The sequence below is a fragment of the Aulostomus chinensis genome, chromosome 17 (genome assembly GCF_037954235.1).
Source record: "Aulostomus chinensis isolate RoL2024-O1b breed Wild chromosome 17, RoL_Achi_v1.0, whole genome shotgun sequence".
Taxonomy (NCBI): Eukaryota; Metazoa; Chordata; class Actinopteri; order Syngnathiformes; family Aulostomidae; genus Aulostomus; species Aulostomus chinensis.
Window position 1 is genome coordinate 21,805,527 of NC_141336.1, and position 14,846 is coordinate 21,820,372.

Sequence of the window (14,846 nt, forward strand, 5' to 3'; positions counted from 1 at the left end):
CAGGCCAAGTAACCAATGTAGCAATTAGTGGCGAGTGTCAGCTGTAAAAGAGGTCGTTTAATTAGTGTTAGAGGTTTACGTTGTATGGGAAGTAGATTTGGGTATCTTTAAATCTTAAAGAGGATCCATTAATCTGCCTACGCACAGGAGACCAGCAGCCACCCTGGAATGTCCTTTAAATCCAGCTGCTTGTAGCAATGACAGATTAACTGTTTGCAACACCAAATACGAACAGCAGTCAAGGAAACTGTTGATGGATGGATGATACATATGGGAAAGAGGGTTACCTAGCAACCAGTGCCTGAATGTCTATAAGTAAATAACTGTCTGTGACAAAGTGATGAGAGAAACACTTCATGGATGAATGGAAAGCTGGTCGAAAGCTTTTTGGGGACAGTGAGACGTCGAGGACTGTTCAGAACTGACTGAACTTTATTCAAGCCGCCTCCAGGACCCTTGATTCAAGTCACTTTACCCTCGATGTTGCTCGCACGCTCTTAGAAACCTATTTCCGTATCAGAAGAGTGGATTGATATGTTTGCGAGGAGCTCTCAGGTGATGCTAAGCGTGCCCACCTCCCCTTGCACGTTACTGGAAGTGATTTCTCAAAAGGTCCGTCAGAATCAACATTTTTAGAAGCTGCCTACACTCAGAAGTACAATCCCTCATGAGTGAACTGAAGGGTTACATAAAAGGCCAGTATCAGATAAATGAGTGTTCTTTGAAATGAGAATAGTGTGAGACTACTCTGGTGTCTCAGAAGAAAAACAACAAATCTACACGCGGAAATGAGCATTAAACATTCAACGATGTTTCAAAAAGTTATTTTTACATTTGCATTTAAACAAAACGCCCGCTCTCGTCTGCGTGTAATCGAATGCCTATTTCCATGTAGCTTTGAAAGTGCTACCGGTTGTGGTTTCTCCTGTGGTTCATCATCGGTGTCGTGTAACCAAGCAAAGACGCGCCAGAGACAAGCAGCTTTCAAGCTGCATTTTGTAGAAATCTACTGCAAGAGTCAAATCGGTACACGCGTGCTATCTCTGTGCAACATGCAGATTCTTACGACATAACACCGACACACAAATGAGCAAATTTAAAATGCAAAATGGATAGAATAGGGATCTTGATATTTGTTAAATTAACTTCAGTTAAATTAAGACAAACCAGTTGAAACATGTAAAGCTGGTACTTTTAGTTCCGACTGCTGGAGTAGTTGACCTCGTGACAGTTGTAGAGGCAACGCTTTTTGCCTTTCAAACACACAGCTGGGTGTCTTACACTCAGGGAGACTTTGTTGCCCTGCTGTAACGCTTGGATTTTATTGGACGATACCTTTGAGAGTTTGTAAATAGACATCAGTCGTCAGCTACCTTTTGCTTTCAGCGATATATGTGGCCCTTTCTGCACTCCCGAGTCCCAAAGAAGAGATGCAACAAGAACAGCAACAAAAAATACACTTTTTTGGTGAAGTAGAACTTTAGACCTGCTTCTCTAGACTCTGCAGGACTTGAAGCTCCTCCTTCTCATAAAATACAGAGTAACACAGTTCAGGGTTCATTCAGATGCTTTCAAACACGTGAATCTTAAGAAGAGAGTGCTCAGCCTCTCATCAACAAAAATACACCGTTGTGTTGTTCCCTAGTTGCTCGTACAGAAATGTACTCCCCAACTGCCGCGAACCAAAAATGTTCAGCTCCTCCCATGGATACACAACCTTCATACACACACTGTATTTTCAAATCAACACACACACACACACACTACCTCACACAGGAGAGCTAATGCAATTTCACAGCCCAAATAAAAGGAGTCTCACATGCAATCACCCATTAGCTCTTATTAGCTGAAGAGGCTAATAGGTAAGCACACACACACACACACACACACACACACACACACACACACACACACACACACACACACACAGAACTACTGTTGAGAGCATAAAAAAAGAAAAGCACACATTTAAAACTGATGAAGTGGAAGTCGGGGTCATGAACACTGCGGATTGTCAAAAGTTCCTTGTGTAAATTAGCTTTCCCACTCAACTGAAGTAGCACAGACGAGACGAATCTTGTGTTTCTACGGCAGTTAACAGATTTTTCCTTTAGGGGAACTTAAATTTCATCCCCATGGAGACATTAAAAGGTTTATGACAACTTTAAATGTACACTCACACACATATATAAACTAATCCATGGTTGCTATGTGCACCTCCACAGTAAACAAACCAGCCCAGACAGCTGGGGGTGCGGGTGGGGGGGAGGAATCAGCTTTCCATTAACTTCTCCAGGTCATTCATTTCCTTTGTTTAGAAGCTGACAGACACACACCAGGCAGGTAGCTGTCTGGTGTGTGTCTGGTGTTTTCTCTTGTGTTGCACAGGTAGGTGATGATTTTGTGGGAAAGACCCAGAGCAGTGTGAGTGTTTCTCATTAAGAAGGTGAAATGAGCAGATTTTAACAAGGTAATTTTAACAGCTCCCTTCCACATGGGTGTGAAAGTGTTTCTCAGCGGGGAGTGAGAAGGTAATGGGTGTGGGAACGCTAGTGTGGCAGGCCCGGCGAAGGGGTGATCGCAGCCCTAATGGAGCGATGAGGGACCTACTTTTTTTTCTCTAACACTTAAAGTTTTGAACCGGGGATCCATTAAATACCTTTCAAATGAGAGCCGTAGCCTCATTAATGTGTTTTTTTCTATTGCTGGCCTTTGCAGATAGGATTATTCCCAGCCTTCTACAAGTCTGATGGTCTAGCTTGTTGTTTATTGGATTTAAATGAGCAGAATTGAGCTTCATCACATCCCCATTACAAACCACATGACTCCTCCTCCGGGTGACTGATTGCATTTGGCTCATTGGAATCATCAGCCTTTACCATTATTTTAAACACTGAATCGAGCTTTTCATTCTCCGCACCGGAGCTTGTGATGTGTTCTTCTCAGTAGATTCGATTTTAGCTAACGATAAGTGGATCAAGCGTGGCTGAGTCTGCCCCGGATTCCCCCTCTCTGGCCTCTGGACTGTGGTTGTACTCATTGGAGCAGGAGGGAAGAGACTGATGCGGCCTAAACTGTCACGCCAGCCCACAGCAACTTTTTCTCTATCAGGAGTCAAAAACACACAAGTCATCACCCGGTCTTGAACTTTCTTTCATCGAGTCATCTCCCCGCAGCCTCTCAATCATTTATATCCTTTCCTCTCTCATCTGGGATATATTTGGATAACTTTGTCAGAGCTGCCCTGAAGTTGAAGTGGACTTAGGTGCATTTTTAGATGTTTGATGTCGTTTGGAGCTGTGCACCATCAGACTGGATGCGTTATGGTGACACCATGTGTTAGACTTGACGCTACGCGGTTGGGGGACAAACGTTTTTAAGATGATTTTCTTGTCAGTCAGAGTTGGCTGGAATAATCAGAAAGCAGCTATGAATGCAAGTGAACAGATACAGGCAAGTTAGTGAGAGAAGGAGAACATGGCAGTTCTTGACAAATCCTGATTAGAATGTGCCACCATCCAACACAGAGTTCAGCCTTTTGCTCCTCTCAAGTCTGTGGTCTCAAGTTCTGACTTTCTTTATTCCTCTTGTTCAACCCTTTTAGTTGTTTTGCAGTTTCACTGATGAACAGCTATGAAAAAAAAACAACAACAAACCCTTGCGTTTCCATTTCGGTCAGCGTATCGTCGGCAAAGCTGGCACATCTGTGTCTGTAACAAAAACAAGATAAAAATACCTGCTAGTTTTCTTTAAAACAGTCCGCAAAAACAGATACTGCCACATAATTCAACTTTTCTATTCATGTTGCAACAATTACAACAATCCTCTGAGAATACTAGCCGACAAATATGATGCGGTTGAGCTAATGCTAACTGTGCTTGCTAACTTCAGAGTTATACATGGCATCACAGAGTGGCTGATCTTTTCCGTTTGCTTCGACAGGCTCCATCCAGCATGCGGGGCTTGACAAATGTTGCGTACAGAACTTCTTTTTATTTGCACTTTGTGTTAAGATATCACAGCCAAATGTTCTGAGGAAGGAAACGCGTGTGTTACTCATCGGGGTTTTGTTGCTGCAGCATCTCTGCAGACGGATGATGTGTAGAACAGGTCGTATGTTATTGTTAATGCATGTTGTGTAGCCATTAAACAGAGGTCTGTATATTTAAATTTGCCCATCCCTCCACCCCCACATGTTCTGACTACTTTTCCTTTGCTCTCTGCTCAGTAACGCGGATCAATAATTGAATCCTTCACAGTTTCAGACTTTCCAAACGTGATCAGACCAAATGGATCACATTATGGCCCCCGGGGTGCTTTTCGTTTTCACAGATAAGATTGTTTCTTTTCTGACAGGTGTAAACCCACGCGTCTTAAATCTCCCCATTCATCGAATGACGCCTCAAGTAGAACGCCATCCCCTCTTTCACACCCCCGTGATAGTTCCCTCACCTCGGGCTCAAGTAATCAACAACTCAGGCACATCCAACCAGCCTCCCTCCTCTCTGCTACACACACGCACACACACACACACATACACACACACACACACACACACACTCACACACATACACACATCCTTAGGAATGACAAATCTGTGCAGCAGACAAATCGTCAGACGGATGATGCAACATGTGCGGGAAAAAATCCATCACACGTGCGGTTTCCCACACCAATGCATCCGAGTGTTCCTACGTGCGGCGGTGACAGGCATCATCTTTAACGGCTCCATTCACTCGTGCACAAAGTGAAACTGTTGGTCGGGGCTGGATCATTTTCACTGAGTGGAACAGAAATGACAGTGAAGGAGCTGAAGTTCACGGGTTAATGGAATCACATGTATGTGGAGGTAAATCACAGCCTTTTAAGTGCCCTTGTCTGTACTTGAAAGACCCGGTGTGAGAGGTTGGCGCTTCACTCCTTGTCACCATTGATTTCTCATTAGTTGGGCCCTCAGGAGTGTGCGAGCTACCACTTGGATCAGACCTGTCATGTTCAATTAAAAGCTGCTCCAAAATGGCGAGGGTTCAACTCTCCTTTTGCCTATTGTGTGATTGCTCACCTATTTGAGGTGGCGGCTGCTGAGTTCAGAAACAAGCAAAGAGTTGTTAGAAGGTGTGTCCATTTATAACCCCCCCTCCCACACACACACTCACACACACACACACACACACACACACACACACACACACACACACGTGTCTCTGGACACTCCAAAACCCATCCAGACAACCACACAACACCTTGAATCAGCTCTGCAGTGCCTTTTTTTCTCGCAGCCATTAAGGGCTTCATGGCACGTCTGTGTAGTAATTGCATGTGAACATGGAGCCTCACACACACACTGTAATAATGGATGGATCACATGGAACAATGGGTAGTTGTGAGGAGGGTGCGAAAACCATCAAGCAGGGGATCCTCCAGCTGCACTCGCTTTCTTTTACACACACACACACACACACACACACACACACACACACACAAACTGACAGACACAATTAAAAAGGTAAAATGGCGACAGAACAAAGCGACGACAGTCAGGAAGGCTGGACTGGAGGTGTTGAGAAGCCTCATTGATGAGGAAGAAAAAAGAAGGAATGAGTCGATACTGGTGTGTGTGTGTGTGTGTGCGTGTGTGTGTGTGTGTGTGCGCGTGTGTGTGTGTGTGAGCTTCATACCTGCCAGCCAATCTAGGGAGCATTTCTCTCGCGTCAGCATAAAAAGAAGAAAAGACAACAGTGTGCCTGCTGAGCACAACGCTTTTTGACTCCCTGTTGTGTTGACAGCATTCAAGTGTCGATATCAATATTTCAGCAGCACTGGGAGACAATTAAGTTTATGTGCTGCTTTCATGTTGTTCGAACTAAATAACATGTCGACTTAAAAACCACACCACATAAATGTACCTCAAAACTGTAGGGTAATTTACTCAGAGGCAGGAAGCACGAGTACTGATGTAGGATTCAGGCGTCCACCAGAGTACCAACGGCCTTTTACTTCCACTCCTGATGTTTTAACACATACATCTGTACTTTTAATCCCAATATTTTGGTTGTGATGCATTTGAGCAGAATCATCGGTTGTTACCTCTGCTGAGGAAGTAAAATAGTTCCCCTTGGCAAAACTCTCGGTTCAACTTTCACCAGACTTGGTGTAGCACGCGCTAAACCGAAATCCTTTAAATATACGGACAGATCCGTGTAACAAAGTTGTTTTTTATCACTTTTTTGAGGTGTTTAATCTGTCTGTCAGCTTGATTACTGACATCATATCACTCTGGCGGAGGAACGTGCCCTCAGTGCCCCCCAGTTTTATTTTGCATCCTTATTCCCCTCCTATTCAGTCCACATAAGATGGATGTATGAATTATCCTTGTGATTAAATAAATACCTTCAATTAATATATTCATAAATGTCATGCAGAAGCGTCAGTCCTGTTACGTGTGGTTCCGATAGTTTTGGACTAAGCCAGCAGCAGAAATATCCCCCCAAGGGTAACTTTTATACTTTGAGTACTTTTCATAGCCTGTACTTTTTCTGCTTTTACTTGAGCAAACAAGTACTTCTACTGTTACAAGACTTTTTTTTTTTTTTTTTTACATTTTACACTTGTGTACTTTTGCCACCTCTAAAATGACTTCCATCTGTTCCACTCTGTGTCCAAGTATTTAAAGTAAGATCAACTAGTGAAACGGTACAGTGCTGCGAGGGTCTGGACGAGGCTGCGCTGGGGTGGCTGTCCTGTGTCAGGCGGACAGCGAGGGCTGCTGAGGCGGGCCAGAAACGATTATGTTTAATGAGATACGGAGTGACCAGAGTTCCAGGGAGCTGCCAGACAAAACAGCGAGCTCCAGTGTGGCCGGAATATATCCAGAATGCTGCTCTGAACATCCTGGGTGGAGATCTGCAACATGTCATCATAACAATGATGACATTTGGCCAAAGCTTTATTGCAGTAATCATGGTTCAAAATTATGGTCCTTCTGTACCAGTAAAATATAAAAAAAAAGAAGAAAAGTCCGGAGTTAAGATCTAAATGACCTGGAAACCAGAGGAGCTTTAGCTTCTCTAAATCTCAGTTTTTAATAACCTCAATTGTCTGCGTAATCCTTTGATGCTCCTGAAGATGCATGTTGATTTGCTAACTGGAGCTGAGGACTCTGTGGGTGGGTGTTGCATTATCTCTCGCCATTCAGCGGCCAGCTGAGATAGTCATCGCCGACACGCTCGGCCGAAGAAGCGCATGACAAAACACAAGGTTTATGAGCAACACCGGGGAGATTGCAGGAAGGAAGGACTGGCAATGGCAGCTGTGCTATCAGGGAGGGATGGATGATTGAGCTTGTTATGATAGAGAGAAAAAGAAAGGTGGTGGTGGTGGTGGGGTGAATACTTAAAACATTAGGTCCAGGAATAACAATGAGCATGCGTGTCACACGCTCTTTGGCTGTCTGAGGAGACCAAACCTGTTTCCTATCACGTTGCTTATCAGCACGGTCGTCCATGTGACGGACAGGGCTGTTAGGGTGGTGCTGGATACGCTCGCTCGGCGCAGCCGAAACGTTGAATTCTCCAACTTGGATGTTGCTGTAGAAGCTAACTAGAAATCACAGGCAAGGTTTCGTTTGAGCAGATTATGCTGATGCTGAAACATTTTTAAAACACTTTAGGATTGACCCTTCTCAAAGTTCAACCTGCTTTAAAATGAATTACTTCATTTATTTTGGCGTGCTTGGACACTGTTAACCTTCATCACACACACACACACAACAGTAACAAAATAAAACACAAAATGAAACCGTCAAATGTTACTTTAAAGATACTTTAGAATACTTTGATCTGTAATGAAACCCCCTTACTTTAAAATGCGCTTTTCTTTCAAGAGAACATTAAAAAAAATCTCTAAAACCTTGGATGACATCACCGAGGTTGTTGTTTTTTTCTTCTCTTGTTTCAACCTTAACGCGCGCATTACCCTTTAATATCAGTGTTTTTATACACATTTATGTGATGGGACCCTCGATCCTTCATAACGGCCCCCCAAGAGGTCCCCGAACCGCCGTTTGGGAATCGCTCATTAACCGTGATGCGTGTGCTTAATTAGGCTTATGTGACTGTCACGAATCCCCGCTACAACCATTGCGGTGGTGAGGGAGTGCTGGACGCGGCCGTTCCCCCTTCTCAGTGTCCGGGGGAAGGAGGAGTTTAACCCCACATTGTCTGGGAGGAGTCCGCAGTCTCCCGGAGCTCCGTCCGTCCGGAGAACGTTCGCCCTGAAACGCAACGAGAACCGTGGAACTACGCGACAACTAAAACACACTGCGTTCTTCCTAGAACCCGCAGCACTCGCGTGTTTTAGCGGGAGGAACAGGTGAGAAGGAAACATCCGCCGGTAAGTTGAAGCCAACTTATCTACGTTGAAGAGGCTCCGGTTCGCTCGCGCTTTGTCCGGTGCGACGTTAAACGCGCGTTTTTGTTTTAGTTTTTTTTTTTTTTTTATTTCCAGATGCAAGCGAAGTTTGTGTCCTGGTGCTCAGAAAAAGTTTAGTAGTGCTTTTGTTCCACAGGATGCTGTGTTTGAAATCTGCTGCAGCAACCGCGCCGTCCTGCAGAAAAACAACCAACAAAAACAAAACAAAAAATGGAACATTCGAATATTTTAGTTTTCAATGGAGGAAAAGCGTGGTTTAATTCGGGGTTCCTGGTGCGTTAATCCAGAGAGTGACGTCGTCAGTGGGGGTTCACCCTCCATTAACATCAGCCTACAATAACTGTTGGTGAGGAATCTGTGGAGTGAAAGTTGAATGACAGACGAGCAAACTTCCTCTCCTGGTGTTGAGCATTCAGGAAATGAATGGAAAGTCCATATTCAAGGTGTTGTCAGAGCACCTGCACCTGAGGTCACTGTGTTGGAGGGGATCTGCTTGTTGCTCTGACCCATCAGGTCATTCCACCAAAAGCTGGCCTGAGATCTGTTTTATTGTTGTTTGGCCATGTGATGGGTTGAATTGGCCCTTCAGATGCGCACACAGGCAACAAAAGGCCTGCGGGAGAGGGTTGAGGGTGGGGTGGGGGCCCTGCCCAGTGTAAACACAAATACAGAGGCAGGAAGGGCCCGGCGATGCCTTTTGGCACGATTAACCCCCCCCCCCCCCCCCCCCCCCGTGTCATGGAAACCTCACCACACGCGAAGGTGGTGGTGCAACACCCTGGCACCTTAGAATGCTGCTGGGCTGTAATAATGACAATAAAAACCCAGCTAATGGTTGACTTGCAGCCTGCTCATCGATCCGTCTGGCTCCGCCTGGACTCCAGCCAATATTCCTGCATGTATTTGTTAGTGGATCTTTAGGACATTTAAATGGTAATTAATGATTATTGACTGATCTGTTGGAGGCGCAGCATAAATGTTTACTGATGATTGAACTGCAGCCGCGTCCAGGCGTCAGTCTCAGACAAACACGCGGTGTGTTTTTTAATATCGGTGTGTTACGTCTTTGAGCGCCGTTCTTCTCCACAGGTCCCAAACTGAAGTCGTGGGTCAGAAGTCGCGGTCCCTTGTGCATATTTGAGCGTATGTGGTTCACATTTTTGTGGCGAAGAAGTCCTCAGCCACAAGGAACACAATGTTTTATTTTTCCCTGGGTTTGGACGGGGTCTTGATCCCGACTGATACTGATTGAGTGTGACCTGTAATTTCCCTTTACTGGAAAACATGCAATGGTTTTACTTGTTCAACCTTTTTTTTTTTTTTTTTTCTTTGCTATTTTCCTTTTTTGTGACACAAGTTTTGCCTCTCAGCTGGCCGGACTGTCAGCTGTCAGATGTGTTTAGCGGTGACAGGAGGGAGATGAGATGCCGTCCTCTCACAGTCAGGGTGTTGATTTATCTAGTTCAGTGACGTAATTGCTACAAAACTTTCCTGTGTGTGTGTGTGTGTGTGTGTGTGTGTGTGTGTGTGTGGAGTCATGCAAAGTAGAACATTTTAACTGTGGTGGAAAAACGGCTTTTCTTACCTTTGATGCTCTTTGTGAACAGCGACCTTTGTCAAGTGAGAAACTTGGAATGGTTCCACTCACCACAGGCTATGGGGAAGGTTGTGTGAGTGTGTGTGTGTGTGTGTGTGTGTGTGCGTGCGTGCGTGTGTGAGTGCTTGTCGTCGTTCATTCTGAAGTGCTAGCACTCTGCTTGAGAAACTCCAATGTTTCATGTCTTCTCTGCGGCACATTTTTCTCCATATAAGGTGGGCTGCATGGGTAACATCTGTGCTCACTGTCACCCAGGGATGTGAGGGCCTTTAGGTGGATGCGACTGCTGCATCTTCCAGACAAAATGAATTTAAAATTTAAGAAAAAAAAACGTCTTCTCTCTCTTGATTACAATTAAATGGCCTTTTATGGCTTGAAGCGTCTTCTTCAGACGGTCCAGTCAGCCGGGCGTGATCCCGACTTGTGTGTTTCTGTTCCTGTTCCTGCCGCGGTTGGGATTATATTTGGCTTTTTGCAGCGTTTTCTGCTCGCGCGCGGCCAGGAGCATCTGGAGTGGTTGCTATAAAAAGCAGGTTAACTAAAAGCTGGCGTTGACAGCATCTTGGCCGAGACTTTACATTCGCTACTGTGATCACAGCTCCAACCAGAGAGACACATGACCGCCTTCGCCCGCAATCACGGGTCACAGAAGGATCACATCCCAACGCTGAGAATACCAGTTGTGTCTTTTTGACACAAAACCCATCCCTATGACTAAAAAAGAAAAGACAGCCAAAAAGGAGATGCTTTGTACTTTGTCCTGCATAATGCAGGGACTCTGAATTTAACTTTATTTATTTATTTATTTATTTGTTTGTTTTGTGACTACTGGCTTGACGGACACACAGAGGCACCCCTCCATTTTTAGGGATTTGTTCAGTCAGCTGCTCTTTGTGTGTCTGTGCAGCACAAACAGGAACCTCCTGTCCAACTCGGGGGTGGGGTGGGGGGGGCACGACAACGCGGTCTCATCCGGCCAAATCGATGCACCCATTCATGCCTCTGTGGCCTTTAAGGAGATTAACACATAGGTCTGAAATTCAATTGCACTCCTTCAGGGTGACCTGCTTAAGAACAGGTTGTAAAGAAAATGAAGATTAAATGGTGGCAGCAGCTTTAAGCCAAATTAAAAGTTACCAAGTGGATGTTTGGGAGTGAGGTAGCTTTTTATACTCGTTATATATATATGATGTGTGGAACAGTATTGCGTTAGTCTGCACAAACCTGGACGGGCGTAGGATCCATGGCCGTGTTTACCTTGGACGTTAAACAGTCAAAGGGAGCCACAACTACGGTAAAAACAACAAATTTCTGGACAGAGAGACAAACTTTGACGTCTCAGATGAAGGATTTCCTCTTGAGCCTTGGAATTTAAGACTCCCATTTGAAAGATCTGCAGCTTTACTGGCTAGCTTGTTTCACTGTGTGACAGATAAAAAGATGAACTGGGTGAAAGTCCCGACAGCCACCAGCCAGGTTCGATCCTTCCCAGTAGAGGTGTACTGGGACAACGGGAGCAGTCCAATTGAATGACCTCACTGAGCTCTGACTTCAGCTGCGATTGTGCACGTAAACCCTCTGAGTGTCCTCACTATCACTCAGACTCGTGTCGTTACCTCTCTCTTTTCAGACGGTCTTATAAATCACACGGCCACTGGTGTTCACGGAGCAAAGAGCCGCCTGATGGCAGCGGAGGAGCCTCGCACGTGTATCCGATGTGCGCTCCAGACATTCAGCGTTCCAGTCTGGAAAGCAAAGGTGCCGCCTCAGCACTTTGAGCTGAAGCGGATACTAGAAGTAGTTTGTTGATTAAAATGGATGAACAGCGAGACGAGACCCAGAAGTTATTTACTGGCGTATTGACGTCTCGACAGTCCAGCTGACTGGAAACTTTGATCAAGTGTGAATTTCGAAGCTCAAAGCACATTCTGGTCTGCACAGTGCGGCTCTGTGTTAGAACACTGTTGTCCTTTCATTATGAGCTGGAGAACCCATCATACTTGATGTTCCTTCTATGTGCTGTAAAGCTCGCATTCCTTCAATTTTACTGTATTACATGCTGTTGCCGGCTGATCAGCCTCTTGGCAAACTGATTCCTGCAGGTCTTCAGAACCTGAAGTACCCGTGTGTGTGCGTGTGCGCGTGTGTGTGTATATATATATCTGATATTTTAGAATTGATTTCGCCAATAAACTTTATATTGATATTATCCGTCCTAAAACAAATGGATACAACAGTGACAACGCTATCTTCTCCTCATTGTTTCGTCAATAATCGTTGAAGAAAAAGAACAAAACTGAGCCGATCAAAAGTATTGGCCATTGCACGGCACATATATACTTAAAAACAAACAAACCATTATCTACTGTTAACAATGGCCTGCGGATAATATTATTCATCTCTGGTGTATCCTACACAAAAATGGCAGCTGCCCTTTTCATTGACACTTTATTGGGTGTTATTGGAGCGTCCATGTGCAGTCCACCACCTACTTATAGCCTGTTAGCTCTTAATTGATTAAATGGCAGGGTCTGCTCTTCTGCTCTCATGTGCAGACTGAGCCAAATGGAGCAGGCAGCATCAGACCCTGACGATTTCTATTGCAAATTAAATTGTTTAAATCATACGTCATTTAAATCGGCCCTTGTGCAATAGAATTCGTTTAGAACCGCATAAATAATGTACGGTATTGTTCTGAAAGTGTGTTTAAACATTATTCAGCCAACCAGTAACCTTGTTTGTATGGTAATGCCCCCTTTGCACCCTCCAACCCCCCACCCCACCCACTGGCTTTAAGCCTGCTCACCAGTCAATACCAGCAACAATAGAATTGTGATTGATCTGCTCTACCTTGGTCCAGTAGCCAGAAGGTCTCACTTGCTAGCCGTGCTCTATTGGAAGGGCAAACACAGCTGGGGCTGCAGGCCACAGCGCTTGGTGAGGATTCTCAGTTGGTGCCATGTGTCCTGTATTGTCGTCCCCCCCCCCCCCCATGATGGATGGAGTAGAATCGGGGAACACATTAACTCCAACACGTCCCACCTGCTCATCGGTGGGTGGAGGTTGACGGAGTCTTTGTTTTGCTGAAGATGAGCACTGGGATGTCCACTCTTCAGCTGCTGTGTAGCAGGGGGAGCTAATTAATGCCTACAGACAATTTATCAGAACTACATGGTATTGAATTCTGAAGAAATATGGTCACCCCAAGAGAAGGAGTGTCATTCGCTCTTATTTGCAGTTTCTTAGCCTTTGTGACCGATGCAGCGTTCTTCAGAGGTTCTCCGTCAGCAGCAGCATTCGTGTCATGTTACGGAACAATTTTCGGCTCATTAGCGCTCCCCTGCTTGTCCAGCCTGCTGGCCACTTCAGCACTTGCTGGTTTGATCTGCGAGCCAGATAAGCTCTTTTCTCCACTTCTCTTCGGTCCCCAGGCATTGCCGTGTTGGTTCAGTCATTTGGCGCCTGGCCAGTGTAAACAGAAACGGGGTCCTGATTGCTTCAGGTCACTGGCAATCCCACTGTTCGCTCACCGAACACGCTCCGTTAAAGCTCTCTCGAAACAAGAGAGGTAAATGTATCCAAATACCGGGTTTTCCTGGAGTGATATCATCATCATCAGGCGCATTTATCTGACAGGCCTCTGCCGTGGGGGAACAAAAGTGAAAGAAATGGCAACAGCAAGATAACGATGAAGAAAATGCATCACTTCTTAAATCTAGTGCTGTATTGCTGTGTGTGCGTGTGTGTGTGTGTGTGTGTGTGGGGGGGGGGGGTTCCAAAGATCATTTCCAACCTCCAGCTCTCTTTGTTCTGCTATGACCAAGACATAATCTCTGATTGGCCGTTTTTGTCGGGGAGGGGGCATCTCCCTCGCTGTTGGCTCGCTCTCTATACCACCCTGACTGCACCGACCACATGGATGGTTTTTTTTCGTCATTCATGGGTGCAGGTGGTCTTGATTTTTACAAGCCACGCACAACTTATCCTTGCGACCAAACCTAACATTAACTCGCCCTCAGCGGAACACACAAGGGCACAGCGTTGCTACGGAGTCAACAGGGTCGGTGTTATCACTGGCTGGTTCCTCCTGGGTTCATGCCAAATCAAGCAGATTATGCTTAGTGCAGGTTGCAGCTCGCCGTCTTCAATGTGTCTTGAAATATTAATTCTCATCTCACTCCCCAAACGATGTCACAGCACAGACCACCAGATTCTCATAAATGTCAGAGTTTTAGCAGTCGGGTTCACGTGCATGTCGAGGGACCATTACAACTCGTAGAAACTCAATCCCAGAATCTTTATGGAACGGCATTTGGTTTAATGGTATTTGTCATTCACCTGTCATAATTTGTCTCCAGCGTGATGGGAATGTTATTAAATGTCCCAGAGCCAAGAAAGAGAACTGCTTGTTTTCCAGACTCCTATTGATCTGGTCCTGGTTCTCCTGTCCAAGCACAACTGCTGTGCTCCAGGAGAGGCCGTCAAACGTGCAGGATCGTAGCAACATGCCGTCAGTTTTAAGGAGAGTTTGCTTTCTCGCCAGTGTAGAATGAAACGATTATTACCACGTCTGTCTTTTTGGTATGAAAGCGGAGCTGAAAGATGGTCCAGGCCTGAAGAATTACCACACCTCTCTCGTCTAGCCATCATGGTTTATTCCTAGATCAGTCGGTAACACGGGTAATCTCTGTCAAACCCCCCTGCTGGTTCAACCTCCTCAGCAAAAACTGAACGTTTTTTTTTCCAGATGGATGGTCCCTCCCTGGATGTGGATGATGTGTAGCGTCCACAGTTTAGACTGACTCCTCTGTGGTAAAAG

General features: G+C 45.4%; 2 protein-coding genes across 4 annotated transcripts in view; both read left to right on the forward strand.

Annotated features, from left to right (window-relative positions):
* scaf8 (SR-related CTD-associated factor 8) overlaps positions 1-14,846 on the forward strand; it is a 59,616-nt gene that overhangs the window by 30,860 nt on the left and 13,910 nt on the right. The window lies entirely within an intron of this gene.
* tiam2a (TIAM Rac1 associated GEF 2a) overlaps positions 1-14,846 on the forward strand; it is an 83,509-nt gene that overhangs the window by 9,269 nt on the left and 59,394 nt on the right. Inside the window, exon 1 of one of the 3 annotated variants that reach the window (XM_086181804.1) lies at positions 8,115-8,391. The exons of 1 other annotated variant lie outside the window; for it this stretch is intronic. The gene's annotated coding sequence lies outside the window, so the exon portion shown is untranslated. Of the gene's footprint in view, positions 1-8,114; positions 8,392-14,846 lie in introns of those variants that run through there. One more of the 3 variants, XM_086181806.1, reaches the window with a different exon arrangement.